This window comes from Bos grunniens, chromosome 8, assembly GCF_055505025.1.
Source record: "Bos grunniens cultivar Pamir isolate PY7600 chromosome 8, Bosgru_T2T1.0, whole genome shotgun sequence".
NCBI lineage: Eukaryota > Metazoa > Chordata > Mammalia > Artiodactyla > Bovidae > Bos > Bos grunniens.
The window spans coordinates 36,105,239-36,121,734 of record NC_141172.1 but is presented as its reverse complement, the minus strand read 5'-3'; the positions used below and the strand labels follow the sequence as shown (position 1 = coordinate 36,121,734).

Here is a 16,496-nt window from a genome sequence, read left to right as displayed (position 1 = left end):
GTTATTAGTTACATTTACATGTTAATAAATTGTTGATTGCTGAAAGTGTATTTTGCCAAAGCTGGTAATTGTTAGATCTAAGGGTGCAACAGAGGTTTTATCCAAATTGGTTGTTTCTAACTCAGTTCACAAATGGTTATGAAAATGGATTTTTAAAAATATATTCTTACTTATTTGGCTGCTTGGGGTCTTAGTTGCAGCACTCAGGATCTTGAATCTTAGTTGTGGATATGGGATCTAGTTCCTTGACCAGGGCTTGAACTCAGGTCCCCCATGTTTGGAGCACAGAGTCTTAGCCACTGGACCACCAGGGTAGTCCTGAAAACAGATTTTTGAATCTGCTAGATGTGGGTTCAGATCCCAGCTCTGCTGTTTACTAGTTTGTCACTTAACCTCCTTGAGCTCAAGTTTTCTCATCTGTTATACAAGAATGATGGCAGTATCTACCTTGTAAGGTTATTCTGATGATTAAAAAGATACCCATAAACAAAGCAGCTAGTAGAGTGTCACAGTAGGCACTGAGTGAATTGCATGTGATATCATTTCTGTCATTGGGATAATCATTTATGTTATACCTTCACCATCTCAAGAGAACTGTGTGTGCATATCTCTCATATCCTCATGAATGTATGCTTGGAATAACCTTAGAGAGAGAGGGAGAAAGCTTATTTATAGAGTGCCCAGGCAGACAGGACTCACTGACTTTTAAATAACTTCATGAGCATCATTTTTGGAATGCTAAGAAGCCTTCTTTCAGTTAGAAAATGTCTTCACTTGTAGGCAGACTCACTTGTTTTTGGAAAGGGCCACCAAGTGACCCCTTTAAGGTGTTTAGATACCTGCAAAATCCCACTTTACTCTGCGTCTTCCCACAAGTTTACAAAGTATGCAAGGAGACTTTGAAGTTCTGACGGACCAGAGCAAAGCCCACCTAGCTCAGAGCTCCATAGAGGCTGGCAGGAACTCTGAGAGGAAGTCACTGTGAGGGAGGGGAAGGAGTGTGAATGAGTGACCCCAGGTCAGCACCAAAGCCAAGGCTGTGGGTGCCTGAACTCTGTACAGTCCTTGGCTGATGCTCGAAACTGCCCCAGGATGTGGTCTCTGCTGGGAAAAACATGCGTGAATACAAAGAGCTAGGAACATAATAACAATTATAACACTAGGTTGGGTTTGGGTGGGGACATCTGTGATTAAACCTGGCAGTTGGGTTTAAGGAACAGGGGATGGCAGTGGAGCCACCAGCTGTGGGAATCTCCTTCATTTGCGTGATGACATAGTGTCCAAGTAACAGCAGCAACAATGGAAGCAGATGGGCAGTGCTTCCAATTCCTAGGATTTTCTAGTGTTTGTTCCAATGAGCAAAGCTTTTTTTTTCCCCAGTAGCACCTCTGGATTTGGTAATAACATCAACATTGGCAGTGATCAGGGCATTTCTTTGGCTTTTTAGTATCATCGACTTTACCCTTAAAGTGAGAAAATCCAGACTGAATCTGTGCACTGAGTAAGCATACTTGGGAATTCTAATGCCTAGGAGGGAGCTTCTTTATATGAGTATAGAAAGCTTAGATTTTCTGCTAATCTGGGTCTGTGGAGATTCAGTGGCATTGTAATTTGTATGTGAGAGAAAAATGTTATGTTGTCAGCCCACTCTGGTAAAGTTCAAGTTACATATATAAATAACTATTATAAGTGTGCTTAGAAAACAATTGAGTGCTATTGAAATTGAAGGTAGTGGTTTATCAAAAGCCAAGGAAAGGTTATAGGCCACAGTGGAAGTGGTGATTTTCAGCACACACAAGCTAAGTACCACTTGAAATTTGGAAAGTGCCTAAAATGCTGTTTTCAGGCTCAGCAGCTAGAGGGAAGGCTCACAGAAGGGGCAGCATTACCTGGTCCCCATGTCTGCACTCCTTGGGGAGCCCACAGCTCCAGTGAAAAGAACACAGACTCTAGAGGCAATTGGACTGGATTCCACCTAACTTTTGGAGCCCCGCTAAACCTTTCTGAGTCCCATCTGCAAAATGGGAACAAACGACCTACTTTATGGGGCTGTAATGGGAGTCTAGCACGTTATCAAGAGCATTTTGGTTTTTGTCATCTGCTTCCTCTTTTCAGTGTTCAGTGGGTGTGGGGGAAAGCGGTGGGGTCAGGGCCAATAAGTGCTTTCTTCATGCTGCTGGCAGACCTCCAAAGACTTTTCTGTCACTACTAGGTTGGCCAAAAAGTTTGTTTGGATTTTTCCATACCATCAATGGTACTTTTTGGCCAACCCAGTATTTTGATAGTTCTTCCCAACTCCTTTAAAAAGAACACCTACCTACTCCTTTGGGAGTTTTATGATTTAAAAATAGCTAGTGAAATTTTGATGATTTGGACTAATTTATTGGTGTGATATAGGATCAGGCTAATGGGGTCTTGGGCTCCATTTCCACCCTGGAAGTTTGCTTCTCATAAAACAACAATCTGTTTCAGGCCATTGTCTGCTTTTTCTGTTGTAGAGTCAGTTGGTAAGGGCACTGCGGTGACCTGCTGCACGTGATGGGATTGCACTTACCTTGAAGGGGAGACCTGGGGAGGGATGCGGCTGCCGAGTGAGGCCAGGCGTGGGGCAGGCTGCTGTGACTGAGGGACAAACCCAACCATGACAGGCTCTGCAAACCTGTCATTAAATGCCAATCCATCAGGGAGTTTTTTTTTCAGTTCCATTTTATGAAAGAAAAAGCTGAAGCTCAGAGTGGTGAAGTGCCCTGCTGAAGACAGTCTGGAGCAGAAATAGATATAAATTCATGGCTTTGGATTCAGAAAGCTTATTCACAAGACAAGAGCTTAAGGCCACGCCTTCCTCTTTCCATTAAGGCAAACTCTTTCACTGCTAAATTTGTCTTGGTTCTTTAGACTTGCACTGAAATTAATAAAGGTCTCCTTTACTAATTGTGCAATCAAAATAAATTATGTCCACAAATTAGAAGGCAAGGAAATTGCATGTGCATTTTGGGTGCCCCGATAATGTCCTGCAGTAAATTGTTTTCATATAAATTGCATGCTTAATTAATTGCTTTCAAAAATGCCCATGTATTTCCCTGCAATACATCTCTGCATGTAATTCATAAAATACAAAGACAAATTAAATTGCCGATCCCCATATAAAAATGTTGCCTTTTGTGTATCCTGGCTACGCTCAGTCATTCTGCCCTCTTGCCAGCGAGCGCAATAAACCCAGTGAGCCTCTTCCTTTCCAAGTTGCCCCTGGGTATCTGATTCAACAGATTTGAGGTCTCTCTTAAATTACAACCAGAAAAGGCAATAAAGCTGCGGTGTATGCCACAACTGGGTGCATCGAATATCTGCTGGCGTCAGGTGACTCCTAAGACCGAGTCTCCCAGACTGAAAGACAGCTCGAGGCAGTGAGCCTTGGGAAAGCTAGTCATCCTCAAGATAAAAATAAACAAAGTGCCTCCAAACATCTAAAATTAAAAAAAACAAAAACAAAAACAAAACTCCCAACAAAAATGCATGCATTGTTTTATGTTGATGAAAATATAGAAAAGGATGAGAAAATTGCCTTCCATAATCCCACTACTCAGATATAATCACAGATAACCACATATATAACTTGTTCTAACAAAATATTAAATGTCAAAAAATTTTAAATGGTCATAGGCCGATTTAGATGATTTGTTTAGAAAATTATTTTTAGGGATGAGTTTGGGTTTGCACAATTTTTGTTAAAGACTGTATCCTCTACTTCAAACTCCCACATACGTTATGCCTCAATAGGCTACAGGTAATGTTTAAAATTGACACTGCTGTGACCTCCCTGCTGCAAATCCTCGTGCTCTGGTTTCCAGAAAGGAATTGTGCTAACAGAAAGTGTAGGGAGTGCTTTGCTAGGCATTAGAGTTTATTTGCCAACAAGAATTCAAAGCCTGAAAGTTTTGTTTTGGAAAAACATTTCAACAACAGTTCTTGATACAGAAGTGCTCAATGCAGTGGGAAGAGTGAGCGGGTAACTGTTCTCTGCTCAGTCAGTGTCAGCTGAGGTGAGAGGAGACCCAGCAGAGCCATGCTCATCAGCTAGCACAGCTTGCCTTTAGCTGATAATTCTTGCAGCTGGAGCTGGAGAGCTTGTCTTTTGAAAGCAGAATGAAACACAAGTCAGAACACACTGAAATGGTCCAATTTGAGGGGTGCTGGGTCTATTCATTCTGGTAGAGACCAAAACCTAGGCTAAATTGTAATGGAAGAGTCAAACTAAGGCTTGATGTGTCCCTGTCCGGGGTATGTATGACTGTGGCAAGAACTGCCTGTGTGATTCTCATTCCATTTATGCTGTCACTGGTCAGCTGCTTCACTCTCAGCCTCAAATATTTCTCCCCTGACCCAAGCAATTGCCCAGATGTGGGGACTGGACCCTTGCTTCAATTCCCCCACCTGCTGAGGGCAGGTCTAGTCTACTAACTTTCCTGTTTTTCCCTCTTGTTCCTTCATCCTACTGAGTTTTGTGTGGTTCTATATATTCTTTTCTGATGGTCAGGTACTTCTGCTGCTCTTGGCTGGTGTTCTGCAAGCACTGTCTCTGTAGGTGTATTCCTGATGTATCCATGGAGAGAGATGTGCTACATGTCCAACTGCTCCTCCTCCATCTTATTCCCATCTATCTTGCTTTTGTTCTTAGAGAAAAAACTTTTAACTTTTCACTCTTGAGTATGATGTTATCTGTGGACTGTCATATGAGGTCCTTATTATGTTGAGATATGTTTCTTATATACCACTTTTGGAGTAATTTTTATCATGAAATGTTGTATTTTGTCAATTGCTTTTTGTGCTTCTCTTCAGATGATCATATGAATTTATCTTTCATTATCTTAGTGTGTTGTATCACATTAATTGATTTACGTATGTTGAACCATCGTTGTATCCCAAAGATAACTTCCACTCGATCATAGTGTATGATCCTTTCAATGTGCTGTTGAATTTGATTTACTGGTATTTTGTTGAGGATGCTTACATTTAAAATTCATCAGGAATATTGGCTTGTATTTTCTTTATTGTAGTGTCATTATCTGGCTTTGGTATGGTGGTAATGCTGGTATTGTAAAATGAATTGGGAGTATTCCCTCTTCAATTTTTTGGAAGAGTTTTAGAAGGTCAACATCATTCACTTAATCACATCTGCAAAAGTCCTATGTTCCATGTAAGGTAATAACACATGATTAAACAGGCTTGTAAAAAAAAAAAAAAAAGAAATCTACTCGAGTATTATTTCCAGTGATAGCCAAGACCAAAAATTAAAGCGAAACTGAATACCTTGCACTGATGCAGTTTTGCAGACCATGTGAATTGGCCTTGCTTCACGTTCGAGTTCTCATTCAGGATGCACCATGGAAAATTTGACTCTAAGAAGAGCCCAGTTCCTTCCTCAAAGGGCAGCATCTGAACTGTTGTTTGGAGTTGTTAAGACCCTGCACTTCCCCACCACACCATGCCCATGACTGAACAGAGAACTTTCTGGCTGACTCAGACAGCTAAGGAGGTAGAGATTTTTAACAAAATCCTGAAAAAGATGTTATTTTAAAACAACTCTGCCTTGGTCCCTGCAGATGTACTAAAGTGAGGGAAAAGGTGGCCAGAGCAAAATACTGAGACCTAATTTACATATAGTATTCATTCCTTCTCATTCTTACAGAACAGAAAAAAGGCAAACACAATGAAAAACCAAAACATTACCACCTTGTTACATTATGCCACCGTAAAATGTTAAACAGGATAAAAATGTATTCATCTAAGCACATGTGGCATATGCCTGAGCTTATGGGGACACACACAGTCACACACACACTTGCATGTCATGAACGGAGTGCTGATTCTTGATAAGCTTATGAAACTGACAAAATTTGTATTTAATGTTTTCTAGCCTGGAAAATCCCATGGATGGAGGAGCCTGGTAGGCTGCAGTCGATGGGGTAGCTAAGAGTCAGACATGACTGAGCGACTTCACTTTCACTTTTCACTTTCATGCATTGGAGAAGGAAATGGCAGCCTACTCCAGTGTTCTTGCCCGGAGAATCCCAAGGACGGGGGAGCCTGGTGGGCTGCCATCTATGGGATCACACAGAGTCGGACACGACTGAAGTGACTTAGCAGCAGCAGCAGCCATCTTTTTGTATCATTCCTTGTCTTTCTTAGCTTGTTAAGCCCTATGTCCTCTATCTCCATTTCCAACCATTATTTCCCACTGAGACTTGCTTTTTTGTTTGATGACAGTAAGCAACCTGCTGATGAACTGAGTTTTTAATGCAAAATGCTCTTCTTTTGGAAAAAAATCTGAGTATGATATTTTACAAATACCCTGTATAAACTATTCAGCATAGACCCACACAATCCCTGTATAAATCCAGTGATTTCCCACTCAGTAACATGGGTCCCTTTTCTAATCCCTCAGATCCTCAGGCTTCATAATGATAACATGATGAAGTCTCTTGGAACAAACAGGTGACTGTCCCCCCACTCTCCCCTTCTGGGAGTGCCTCTTTGAAAGTATAATAGGCTCAGTAAGAGACTGGACCTTTTGGTCTTATGATGCAAAATCATGGGCCTTCTGGCCTTTGGAGCAGTAAATACATATCTCTGAAATCACTTCCTCCCTGAGATGTACAGGAGATAGTTACAAGGTACAGCCATTTATTTCTAAGGGAGATAAGAGAAATTGTAATTGTTCTTTCTTCCTCTTCACTGTATAAGTTTGTGCAAAATTCTTCTCCAGACTCTGTAGTCACTTTAGTGCTGTCATATATGTGTGTAAATCTGATAATGCCTACTCATTAACAGTAATGCCAGCTCTGTCTTCTATATTGCGATGGAGGAGTCTTTTGTTGGCAGGATTACTTTACTTCTCCAAAAACCTATTGCTGCTTTCTAAGTATAGCTGTGCCTGTGGGCTTCTGGGTATTTCTTTAGAAAAGAGATACATGAGTGTGGAATGATTAATATTACTTTCCTTCAGATGGTGATATAGTTGGAAATACATCCCTATGGTTACTGATGACTGTTGGCAGACCCTTGCATTTTGGAAGGAGTGAATACACCTAGGATTTGTATAGGATCTGAAGAGAACCAGTGCCTTAGAAAGTTGGGGTTCAGTAAACATTTATTGAATGAGTGAACGTCTGGTAAGTGAGAGCTGGGTTTGCTGAAAGTCTTATCTTTTTAAGGTACTGAGGAGCCTCTTGGGAAAAGGGTACTGGTAATGCTGAGGTTGGTTTGGTGTAACCAGGCCTTGATCATCAGAGGAAAGGGACATCCTGGGTACACTCTGAAGGCTGCCACTCAAATCTGTCTGTCTCTTTCTGGCCCAACCTCAGGATTCAATTCTGCTTAATGGAGATAGAGGGATGCAGGTAGAATATGGCAGTTATTCCACTAAAAACAGCAAAAAGTAGGAGAGCAGAGTGACACTGTTTTCAGGCTCATCTGAGCAGGTGTCTCATGGCAGAGGAGTGAGTATCATCCTTTCCCTCCATCACCACAGGCCAGGGCTTGGCACCTTGAGGGCTATGATGTGGAGGTAGAAGTGACAGAGGTTCCTGGGAAGAATGGACTGATTTGCGAGCACATCTAAGACCTTCCTTGGGGATTCCCAGAAATAAAGGAGATAATAAGACATTATTTCATGAAGAACTGTGGTCCTGTAGTAACAAGTGGTGTCAGGAGTCGATGACACTTGAATTGTCATTATCACTATAACTGTTAGAATACTCTCAGCCAGATAAGGCCTAGGTGATTTCGTGTTTTAAAAATAAATACTGCACTTATTCCATTACCCTGATAAACAGAAAACTTAAGCGCTTGAACTCAGATTTCCTCGTATCTGTTCAGAGCAGTAATAGAAAGGTAAAAATTCAGGTTTTTCTCATTTCCAAGCCAGTTGTAAGTGCAACAGTACAGTCAGCCTGGTGCCAGTGAAAAATAATATTCTGTATGCTTTTTTTCTTGGACCGTTAAATTTTACTGCTTTTTAACGGAGATGAAGGAATATGATATCAGCATGCTTCTCTAACTATTGCTTCCAAACCAAGGTTTCAAGACAGCTGGTTCCTGGCCTATACCTCTATTTCTTCCATTCCTCCTCCCCTCTCCCATCCCTTGTTAAAATCTTTAACTTCTCCACCAGACACCATAAGAAACCGAGTTCCACGCATCTGTTTTATGTCATCCCAGTTGACAGTGTATTTCCAGAATCCTGGAATTTCTGCCGTTGCTTAATCTTATATCCGGGAGCAGAACCTATGAAGCAAGGGCAGGAAGCAAAATCTGTAAACTCCCTGGGATCCTGCCCTAAATTTTACCTTTTGGAGGAGTTGGGGTTGGGGGGCAGCTGTCAGTCTATCAGACTGTGTGCCAGGGTCCTTGGGACTTCCAGCAATAATGGAACAAGGATTTCTCAGGATTCTGAAGGTGGCTGAAAGTGGGAAGCTGAGTAGAACCTACAAAGAAGGTGTTTGGTTTTGAATGAGTCCCAGCTTGGGAACAGGATGTAGAAAATCAGAACCAGACAAAAGTGGAAATGCAGGAAGCATGGCACAAGTGTAAAATTAATTGCAGGGTTTTTAGTTGCTCAGTTGTGTAAGTCAGCTTTCTTAGGCCCATAAATTATTGCTTACAGAGTACAGTAGAGAAGGCAAATTATTATCAGGCAGGCGTGTGGCTCTTCAGACACGTAATCAATTTAAATTGAATTCTGTGCACAATATACAGTGCTGTTCTTCATCCTCCAAGAGAGGTTTTCTTCCTGGGTATGGGAGTCCGGTGTAGGCAAGAAGCACTGGTTTCAGGGCCAAGGGAATTCAGATTTTGTCATGATTATGTTGATTCATGGGCAAAATCTTAATTTCTCATGGCTTTGATACACAAGATGGGATTTAAAACCATCATAATAAGTATTTCTGAGAACTGCCATGAGGATTAAATGAATTCTCATGTGAAAGAGGCATGTGGCAGCAAAACAGCTAATCTGCCAGTCTGATTAGATTCCACCCAGCTCCCATTCTCACCACTTTCAGAGGCCTTGTTCTACGTATACTAGGAGGTCCCAAAGAACCTGGCACAGTTCAGTTCAGTTCAGTCTCTCAGTTGTGTCCGACTCTTTGCGACCCCGTGAATCACAGCACGCCAGGCCTCCCTGTCCATCACCAACTCCCGGAGTTCACTCAGACTCACAAGAACCTGGCACAAGACATATCAAATCTGGACAATTGTCCCTCACCCCTCTGAAAAGCAAAATTTAGGACAAGATCCTACAGAGTTTACACACTTTGCTTTCTGCTCCAGTCTCAGATTCTGGTCACAGATACAAGATTAAACAACAACAAGATGTAAAGCTCAATTCCAAAGTTGGGTCTGTAATATATTGAGCTCATGGGTGGAGCCCAGATACTTTCCTGACACCAGCTCTGTCCTTCCTTTTCCAAGTAGAGAAGCTGAAAGGAGGACAGGAAGGAGGATTGGAAGGATGGAAGGGAAGATAGATTGATCTTTTTGGCTCACAGTGGCTCTGAAGTCTTTTCCCTTGACTATTTGTTGAGTGAATATTTAAATGTGAAATCAGCTGCTGGGCCCTGTGAAAGCTGCCCTTTGCTCCCTGTGTGGCTGTTTACCTGGACAGTTTGTTGGAAGGTAGGCTGCCCTGTCTCACCCACAGGCTTTCTTCTTTCCTCCTGCTTAGGGCTTTCTTTCTTTCAGCAAAACAGTCTGTTTCATCAGCTTTTTTTTTTTGCTGTCATCTTTTGCCTGTGCCTGTCCAGCCTAGCAACTCTGAGCTAAACTTAGCCCACCGCCCCACCTCCCAGCCCCCCAACACTGTTTGTTGACAGACAGGCTGATTGGCATGCAATTAGACTTGAATAAAGTCTTAAGTGCAGAATAATATGAGATCTGATGTTCTCTGCATGAAGGTCAATTTCCCTCTTTAGCAAGAGGTGTCTTTTATTTTGTCCTTAAGGTGAGATGTCTGTCTTTCTTGAGAGAGTCAGAAACAACTGGCTTTATTGTAAGACTCCAAACTCAGAGAAAGCCTTCAACTTTCTCAAGATGAGGTTGTATGAAAAGAAAGGTTAATAACCTTTTCCTTATGTGGATACGTAACTAATTCTACAGTTTGCAGATTTTGTAGTCATGTCTCTTGTTTTTTTCACTGTAAATACTGAATGGATGGGTCTTGGCAGGAAGAGGGAACCAGGGTGGCAGATTCTTCTGGCCAGTATCAGACCTCTTAATGATGGAAAATGGATTTGGGAGGAAGCCTATCAATATAGAAATGCTGAGTCTGGTATAGAAACTGGAGCAAGTTGCCAGAGTGCCCTGGGTTGTGTACTCTTGGAACAGAGCAGCCAAGCCCTGAGGGGCCTCCTGAAGGAAGAGCAGAAATAGAAGCAGGCACACTTGCAGTCGGCAGGCACGGAGCTCTCCGGGGAGAGCTCGAAGCAGCAGGGCGACCTAGTTTTTCCATTTTGTTCCTGGTCTTCTGATAAGGGTCCTGGAATTGTTGTCCTAAGTCCACTTTGATTGTAAGTGGGCAGGGGTGGGGGGTGGGGAATGAAGGTGTGTGTGTAAGAGGAGAGATTTGTGTTCCATACCTCCCTGGCAGCTGTACCTTTCACGTTCCTCATTTTGCTTTTAGGATACTATAGGAATCCTTTGGTATTGTAGGAAACCCATGACTATCTAAGGCCCTCTCCATCAATTTCCCATGAAAGTATAACCAGTAGGGAAAGGAGGACTTTGAAAGCAGAAGTACCACCTATAAAGCACACAGTATCTTAAAGTTGAAATAGAGAATGTGGTAAGTAAGAACCGTTAGGGAAACACTGACACAAATCTTTGTCTCTCTTTCTCACACACACATCCACTCTCTCACAGACATTCATCCACAATGACCTCTCCTTCTAATCAACTGGAAAATGAATTTAGAAGAATTTCAAGACCCTTATCAGACAACCTGAAGCAGAATGGGAAAAATTTGTTATGTTAAATAATTATGTTTTTATAGTATATGAATATATACATAGTATATGAATATGTACATATATCCACAGTATACCTGTATTAGTTGCTGTTGTGTCCAGGTCTGTATGTCATCAGTTCAGTTCAGTTCAGTCGCTCAATTGTGTCCGACTCTTTGTGACCCCATGAATCGCAGCACGCCAGGCCTCCCTGTCCATCACCAACACCCAAAGTTCACTCAAACTCACATCCGTTGAGTCGGTGATGCCATCCAGCCATCTCATCCTCTGTCGTCCCCTTTTCCTCCTGCCCCTAATCCCTCCCAGCATCAGAGTCTTTTCTGATGAGTCAACTCTTCGCATGAGGTGGCCGAAGTACTGGAGCTTCAGCTTTAGCATCATCCCCTCCAAAGAATACCCAGGGCTGATCTCCTTCAGAATGGACTGGTTGGATCTCCTTGCAGTCCAAGGGACTCTCAAGAGTCTTCTCCAACACCACAGTTCAAAAGCATCAATTCTTCGGCACTCAGCCTTCTTCACAGTCCAACTTTCACATCCATACATGACCACTGGAAAAACCATAGCCTTGGCTAGACGGACCTTTGTTGGCAGAGTAACGTCTCTGCTTTTCAATATGCTATCTAGGTTGATCATAACTTTCCTTCCAAGGGGTAAGCATCTTTTAATTTCATGGCTGCAGTCACCATCTGCAGTGATTTTGGAGCCCCAAAAAATAAAGTCTGACACTGTTTCCCCATCTATTTGCCATGAAGTGATGGGACCAGATGCCATGATATTCGTTTTCTGAATGTTGAGCTTTAAGCCAACTCTTTCACTCTCCTCTTTTACTTTCATCAAGAGGCTTTTTAGTTCCTCTTCACTTTCTGCTATTATTATGAAAAAAAAAAAAAAGGAGACTGCATAGGTCCTTGCCTGTTTTGGGCCTGAGGGCTTCTCCATGACCAACCTCACTAGTATCTTTATTATGCACTCAACCAGTGAGATCAACAATGGATTCGCCAAGTGTCCTTTAATAGATGTGGTGACATTACTCAGTCACATTTTCACCTGCTCATTCATGCCAGAAGTTTCTTAATAAGACAGAAGAGCTGAGAGGGTTATGTTTTAGCTTCTATCTGCCTGTGTGAATGTTTTAAGTAAGAAAGTTTCCTAAGAGCAGTTGCTAGTGGGGAAAAGGCAATGGACATTTGAGCAGTAATAATGCCTTCCATTCAAATAGCATTTTATAACATTTCTCACTCAGCCTCACTTGCTGAAATTAAGGTCTTTTGGGTGCCTCCTCTCATCCTTCCCTGGATTCATAGTAGAAGTTCTCCAGGAATTGTTGTGGTTCCTAAAGTGTCCTCAGTCTGAAAGGGACCTTCCTTGTTTTCTGTTTCACAAAACCGTTGTCAAACTTCAGCCCTTGCCCATCTGTTAGGTGTTTCTTCCTTGTAATAAGGTTTTAGGAAGCCTTCACATGACCCTCTCCACTAAAACCATGGCAACCCCCCTCTCCCCCCCACCCCACTCTCACGACTTAGAATACAGACTCAGAGGAGGCTGTGTAGGGAGTGGGGGCCGGATTATTTTCTGAGTTTGTTTTTTTTTTTTTTAAATTAGGCCTATTAGAGAAGCCAATACAATATTAAAATGATCTCAATAGTTTTTCCTGCCACATTGCTGGAATGGTAGACACGGTCTTTTATGTGAAATTCCCCCATGTTAAAGCATAATATCAGAGGGTAGTGACTGAAGGCTATGCTGTACAGGCTTGATCTGCAAGAAGCAAAGGTGTGCACTTCACCTGCATTATGTGGGTCCAGACAACAGTTCTGCACACTGAATTACTGGTCTATACACTCACACACACCATTTGAGAAAGAGTGCAAGCCAGGATTCTCAATACCTAGACCTGAATTTGCAAATATCCCTTGGATATCATCATATGAATGAAGTGAGGGAGCTCACAGTCACCTCAAATTGGACTTCTTTGCCTCCCAGAGTTGCTTCCTTATGTTGCTTTATCCTGGTCAGTGACATCAGTATCTACCCAGGCAACCTGTATAGAAGCTACACAATCACCTCTGCCATTTTCTTTTTCTTCCTGACCTTCCTTTAAAACTCAACTTGAGTTTCATCAGCCTCCTTGAAGTTTTCCGGTAGTTTACCAAGACTTTTTTTTTGTAATGCCTGTTTGCAGATTTGTTAACAAGTCTGTTATGTATGTTTCAGTTTCTTCCTCCCTAACAGTTGTCCTCTCTCTGTTTTGTTTTTTTGGTGCAAATCTTAGTGCCCTCTTCCCCTTTATTCTGCTGCCTCTAAGTACCTAATACAGTATCTTATATATAGTATGGACTCACTGAGTGCTTGTGATACTTAACCACTTAGACTTGTGACATTCTCTTCTCCATTTTCCCTAGGACCCTTTGATATTGGTGCTGTTTCTTGATCAAGGAATCATGGAGCTTTCTGGTGTTCCAGCAGCAGGTGTTAAATAAACTTACTTAAACTGTTCTCATTGTTATGCTGGCAACACTCTCAAATTGTCTTCTTTGATAATCCAGCCTCTGAAAATGGAGCTACTACTTTCCAGGAGTTGAGGTTGTGGGGCTCCCTTGTGACACCTACTGCCCCGTATTCAAGATCTCCCACTTCCTTCTCAGTGCTTGCAGACCTTCCAAACCTTGCAGGAAAGAGAACAGGAAGGATATGGCTTGTTACCTGAAGCAACTGTGCCTTGATTCCCTGAACCATCTTGCAGGGTTTCCTAGTGTGGCTTTTTAGAAGTCTTCCCTTATACGCCCCCCTCCCTGGATAAACTGTTTGCCCTCTTGTAGACACAAGGTTTAAAGAATCATATTGTAGAATCTTAAAGGTATTTAAACAAGATGGCCTTCTGGATCCTCAGGATCCTGTTAAATGCACCACTTTTGATCTCAGCTCAGCTGGGAAATCTTTTCTTTTGTACAAACTTGGGAAAAATCAATATAAATGGCTGTGAGATACTGAAATTAATCCCCACTCACTCCTGCTGTTTTCTTACCCACTATCTCACTGTTCCTAAAAGAAAAATGGTCTCTGGCTTCATGAAATATTTTACAATACTGGCTACAATGGGAATAATTATTTTTCTCTTGGAGAAAAGTAAATGATAATTCCTGAGTTACTCAGATAATGAAGGCAAAAACTTAGTTTCTGAAAGATCTAAGTGTTGTGTGGTTTGGGTAAAAGGATTCCCTGGTGGGTATTTGTGGCTCCATCCTTGCACCCTCCCTGAGGTGTGAGGGATGTGGGTGAGAGAGTCATGGGCTTCTCTCAAAGTAATGAGACTCTCTAAGCACTGACCTCTAATGCTGCTCATTGAAAATATTCCTTTTCACAGCATGTTCAAACAGCAACTCTTCGGCTGTTAAACAAATACAGTGTTTAATAGGCCCAGAGTGATCTGCTTACAGGGGAGCCTGTGACAATCAGAGGGAGACCAATGCCAGAATATTAAGAAAATAATATGTGGCTTAGACAAGCAGTGATCCTTGAAGGGAATAACAGTTTGTAGGAGACAAGATAAATGCCACCTGCTGCAGTGACTCCAGGGGAAGATCCAGGGTATGGTCTTCTCTGGAGCAAAAGCGGTTTTCCAGTATCTTGAACAGCCAGCTGAGGTGGAACGTTGGGAGAATGAGTCCGTGGTTTGGTTCTTTGCTGGATAGTTATTTCTTGTATCACTGGAGCTGATGAACTATGCCTGTTGTTTGTAGCTGTTATTTTCACACCACCAGGCATGCTCCCACTTTCTGTAGCACCTGTAGATCTGTGCAGAACCTCAGGATCTATGAGAGTCACATTTGCCATTTATTGTGTACTTACTGTATGCCAGGCCCAGCACGCATGTGCTTTTCATTGTCTTTGTTGTTCAGTCACTAAGTCGTGTCCAGCTCTTTGAGACCGCATGGAATGCAGCACACCAGGCTTTCCTGTCCTTCACTGTCTCCTAGAGTTGTCTCAAACTTATATCCATTGAGTCAGTGATGTCATCCAGTCATTGTATCCATTGTCTCCCCCCTCTTCTCTTGTCCTCAACCTTCCCAGAATCAGAGTCTTTTCCAGTGAATTGGCTGTTTGCATTAGGTGGCAAAAGTATTGGAGCCTCAGCTTCAGCATCAGTCCTTCCAATGAATATTCAGGGTTGATTTCCTTTAAGATTGACTAGTTTGATCTCTTTGCTGTCCAAGGGACTTTCAAGAGTATTCTCCAGCACCACAGTTGAAAAGCATCAGTTCTTTGGTGCTCAGCCTTCTTTATGTCCAACTCTCACATCTGTACATGGCTATTGGAAAAACCATAGCTTTAACTATACGGACCTTTGCCAGCAAAGTGATGTCTCTGCTTTTTAATACGCTAAGTTTGTCATAGCTTTCCTTCCAAGGAGCAAGTGTCTTTTTATTTTTGCTTTGCATGCATTATGTTGTTTAGTCTCAGTGGGAGGTATGTATATTTAAAATACCTGTTTGCTAGATAAGAAAACAGTAGTCCACAGAGGATAAGTGACTTGTCCAAAGTGTCACAGCTTATAAGTGGTGGAACTAAGACTCAAATACTGGTTCTTTCTAGTCCAAAGCTGCTGAATTAGAACTCAGGACACTGTGATCAGAGGAAGGTCAGAGTAACTGGCTGGCACCTTCACGTAAGCAAGTTGTGGTGGGGACACAGACATGATGGTGAGGTCTAAGAGTGTCGTCTTAGGTGATCCCCAGGAATTGTAGCCTTTATAAGGTGATGTGGGTTTCCCTGAGCCCTGCCACTACAGCAGTGTGTGCAGACCAGCAGGAACTTGAGAGAGCACTTGTGGATTTGGGATGTTTACCTTATAAGCATAATCCTGAAGGTCACACTTCTCACATGAGATACTGAAAGTGTACTATATTACTGCATTCTAAGGTTGGAAATAATTTTGAGGAGCAAAAAATGAACATACAAATATTCTTGGATATGACATCTTTCTGTTAATTTGTTCAGTTCCTGGATTTTGTTTTGCTGCTGGGGATAATGGGTGATAGGAAGACAACCTGAACTGGTTTTCCAAATCTCGAAAAGAGAGTTTGGAGCAGGACAGGTCGAGGGGTCTGGAGCCTGGTGGAGATGGAGAGAACAGATCTGGAGGAGCTCTGATGATGAGTAGATTGTGGGACTGTGGTGAGGAAGAGAGAGTCCTTTAGACATTAGTTATGTCACAATCATTTACACTTTTTTCAGGATTGATTTCTTTCTTTTGGGTGTGGCACTCTTAGGATTTGCCTGCACAGGAAGCACCCAGGATTATTTGGATTATAAAAATTGGTACCTTCAATGTGTACACAGCACTTTATAGTTTAGAAAGCATTTTCTCACTTGATTCTCACAACCACACTGTTGTGTTGTAGGGAGGAGGAGTCTAATCAAGCTTGTTTCACAGATGCGTTCATGAAGGTTTTGAGATTTTTCTGCCATCATATAGCT

At 42.1% G+C, this 16,496-nt stretch overlaps 1 long non-coding RNA gene across 1 annotated transcript in view; it reads left to right on the top strand.

Annotated features, from left to right (window-relative positions):
• Positions 1-16,496, top strand: part of LOC147366908 (uncharacterized) — a 1,139,839-nt gene that overhangs the window by 76,100 nt on the left and 1,047,243 nt on the right. The window lies entirely within an intron of this gene.